Below are 4,003 nucleotides of genomic sequence, written 5' to 3' on the forward strand. Positions count from 1 at the left end.
TGAAAAACAACCCTCCACCACCACCCTCTGTCTTCTACCTTTGAGCCAGTTCTATATCCAAATGGCTAGTTCTCCCTGTATTCCATGAGATCTAACGTTGCTAATCAGTCTCCCATGGGGAACCTTGTCGAACGCCTCACTGAAGTCCATACAGATCACATCTACTGCTCTGCCCTCAGTCAATTGGTAGGCTTGTAATAGGCTGGCTACCGAAATCTATCTGCAGAGATGAAGAGAGACATCAAGGAAAGGAGCAGTCATAGATGGACCAGGAAAGGGGAAAGGATGCAAAATTTAATTTTTTTCCCCAATTCCAGATTTTTTGTGGGAGAGGGGGAAAAAATGGGAGAGAAGTAGCACCAATGATGTTATCTATGTACCAGAGAGTGTTACAGGGAGACACCCAAGTATGAGAGGAACAAGAAATGATCCATATTCCCCATGTAGACACAGGCAAGAGGAAGGAACTTACTCAGCATTCACAAAGTTGTTAAGGTTTAGTTATTCATGAAAATTATGTGGTGATTTAGCCTTTCGTACTTGTGCAGACTCTTTGAAAGAGCAAAACAGAAATCACAAGTTATTATAAAAGTAATGCTCCATCATTCAGCAAGGTATAACTGATCTCTAAACTCCACTTTACATTCTAGCCCCAGTCTTAATACCTAATTATCCACTGGCAAGTTTTGAATATGCTTAGAGCAGCTACAGCTTTCTAGCGCAGAGAACTCTAAAGATTGAATGAAAAACAAAAAGTTTCCTCAGCTCAGCTCTAAATAGCAAACCCTGCACTGAGACACATTCCTAGCCCTAAGTTCAACACCAAGAGAAATATCCTCAGCGCATCTATCCAGCAGCTTTGATTCATACATTGAAATGAGATCAGGTCTAGTTAACTCCTGACAATACAGGTTTATTCCCCTCAAGCTCTGACCACAGGGCAACTCCCTGGTCCAAAAGAATCAGGATTGCTGTCTGTAATGCAATTATACTTCAGGTAATCTATATAAATAGTTATGCGGGTGTGGTGAAATAAATTTAAGAGAATCTCTTGAAACCTATCAGGGATTTCCAGCAAATATCATCAGGGTGAGAATTTTTTTTCAAATGGAAACAGTGACCACAAACATGGGAACAGAATATTTGGCACCCTCAATAAAGACACATGGGGCTTGAGTTGGTCACGTGATCGTTTCTGCGGAAGTGACGTTGCCCGGATTTAGGGCAAGATTCACGCCCTCGTGTTTTAATTAATGAAACAGGAACTACTCATAATTAAAATTAAAATCCTGAAAAAAAGGTACAAAAGGTGGCTCGAAACCAAGACTATTCCTAAAGGAAAAACGGACAAATAAAGTCAATCGGGACTAGTTATTTATATTTAAGAGCCAGCGACACGTAAACGGTAAAAACCGCAACGCGGCTATTGTCCCTGAGCATCACAAAAATTGAAGGATAAAACAAGACTAATTGTGATCAGAAGTTTAAATTTCTTAAAATCAATTCTGTCAACACACCCATCCCCAAAAGAAGTGGAAAAAACTAAAACTAGAACTACTCCGATAAAAATTTTAATTTTTAAAAATCCGTTGATAATCCCGTTAAACATCGGTTATAGCAATTTAAATCACCGTTCGAGATCTGATGGATGAAAACGTATTGTCAGAATCCGTTAGGGGACCCAGAAGCAGTGACTTACCAACGCGGCTCGAAGCTAAGCTCTAGTAACGCGGGGACGCTTCTAGAAATTTCTGCGCTTGCCGGTTCATCCGGGTCCTTGCGAGACCGCCTGATGACGTAAGCCACCGGAAGTGCAGTGCCGCGGGCTCCCCAGTAAGCATGCGTAGAAGGCTGGCTGCTATTCAGGCAAGGTTAACTATCCACCTCATACACTCGTTGCAGTAGCAGCACAACTCATTACTGAGAGTGACAGAACATTCTCGAAAATTCACAATGCGCCTCCAGGTGGTAGTGGTTCAGCAGATGCAGCCTTTGCTTTTACTTCTTTAAGCTGAGTTGCTCAATTCGATTGAAAGCAGATTCCTTGCATTTTTAAAAAAGAAACAAAGCAGTAACTTATGAATGAGGTGGACAAATCAACCTTAATTAGTATGTTTATTTATAAGTATTTATTTTTAAACAGAAATTGCTGGAGAAGCTCAGCAGATCTGACAGATTTTGTAGGGAGAAATCAGAAACGTTTCGGATCTAGTGACCCTTCCTTAGAACTGATGGTAGCTAACTGGACCCGAAACGTTAACTCTAATTTCTCGCCACAGACGCTGCCAGACCTACACAGCTTCTGCCGCAATTTGTTTTTGTTTCTGACTTGCAGCATCCACAGTTCTTCGGGTTCTGATTAATTTTCAATCTTTCCCACTCTGGATTGTAGCACGCCATTGTGTTTCTGAGTTAAAACGCAGCACTGAAGAAATGCTACACTACCACAGGCACTATAGATGTAAACCAAGATTGAACCCACACTCTGCAAAAGATACCATTTCAGCATCTTAAAGATAAACAAAATAGTTCTCCCCGGTATCCTGGCCAATATTTATCCCTCACTAAAAAAATTTTAAAGAACAAGTTATCTGACCATGTTGTCGTGTCTGTGTGAGTTTCCCATATGCAAATCGGTTGCCACATTTCTCTCACGACAATAGATCAGTCTACACTTCTAAAGTACTAGGCTGAAAGTGCTTTGGGACCCTGAGAGGTTGTACAGGGCTATAAATTATGCAAGGTTGTCTCATTCAAACAGGATTATTGTGAATTTCTCTAATTTGACAACGTGTGTGCTAAAACCCTCTTATAGTCACAAGTCCTTCTTGATCTAACCGCTTCACACTCTGAAAGATTACAGCCCCAAAGCGTTAAATATTCCTCTGGTCATAGACCAGTCTGGACCTGATAAATGCTTTCAGTCTTTTCTGTTTTTATCATTGATTAATGTATTCCCAAACTGTATGGATGAACACTGCAAAACCTGTGAAATAAATACAAAAAAATGCTGATGGTGCATTGTGTATGGAAAGCAGCACAGCAAATATTTGGGTACATCGATTTTCTCAGAGCAAACATTTTGAGTTTTCTAATGAAAGATGATGTAGCTGAAATGGTTCCTCCATTTGCTGTTCTCCATGGATACTGTACCAGCAATGCTGAGAGTCTCCCCTTTTTTTGTTTCTGGTCGATATTCTGCATCTGCAGTATTTTAATTTCATGAAACAAAACTTGGAATTAAAATTAAAGCTTGAAATGTTTTGTAAATAACATTTGTGTTTTGTCAACAAAACATGAGAGAATATAGTTGTACATAGTTAAAAATCACACAACACCAGGTTATAGTCCAACAGGTTTAATTGGAAGCACACTCGCTTTCGGAGCGACGCTCCTTCATCAGGTATCACCTGTTGGACTATAACCTGGTGTTGTGTGATTTTTAACTTTGTACACCCTAGTCCAACACCGGCATCTCCAAATCATAGTTGTACATTGTATTATTAAAAATGACATTATATCAAAAAGCTAGGAAAGAAAACTTGCACTTTTAGTAAATCAGAGAATGTGGGCTTCCCAGCAAGGCTAGCATTTATTGCTCATCCTTAATTACTTGTGAAGGTAGGGTGAGCTGCCTTCAGGATGTACTGCAGACCACCAGAAGCAGCTTTTGGTGATCTGACTCAGTTACGTGAAGGAACAGCAATAAGTTTCCAAGTTAAGTTAAGGAAACTTGAAAGTGTTGATGTTTCATAAGCCTGATGACCTTGTCTTTTTAAGTGATAGAGATTGAGAGATACTGTCAATAAAAAAAGATATGGTGAGTTCTTGCAGTGCATCTTACCTTACAGCCACTCTGCATCAGTGGTGAATTTAGTGAATGCTCATTGTGGTGAATGAAATGCTAATTGAACAGGCTACATTTCTGGATAGTGTTAGCATTCCACACACATCGAGGAAAATATTGATTCGATTTATTATTGTCACATGTACCGAGATACAG

At 39.9% G+C, this 4,003-nt stretch overlaps 1 protein-coding gene across 1 annotated transcript in view; it reads right to left on the reverse strand.

Annotated features, from left to right (window-relative positions):
• The window catches only part of LOC122563011 (dnaJ homolog subfamily A member 1-like), a 15,204-nt gene extending 13,366 nt beyond the window's left edge, over positions 1-1,838 (reverse strand). Inside the window, exon 1 of the mRNA XM_043716315.1 lies at positions 1,700-1,838. The gene's annotated coding sequence lies outside the window, so the exon portion shown is untranslated. The remainder of the gene's footprint in view (positions 1-1,699) is intronic.
• Between the last annotated feature and the right edge of the window lie 2,165 nt (positions 1,839-4,003).

Source organism: Chiloscyllium plagiosum, chromosome 2 (genome assembly GCF_004010195.1).
Source record: "Chiloscyllium plagiosum isolate BGI_BamShark_2017 chromosome 2, ASM401019v2, whole genome shotgun sequence".
In the NCBI taxonomy this organism is placed as follows: Eukaryota; Metazoa; Chordata; class Chondrichthyes; order Orectolobiformes; family Hemiscylliidae; genus Chiloscyllium; species Chiloscyllium plagiosum.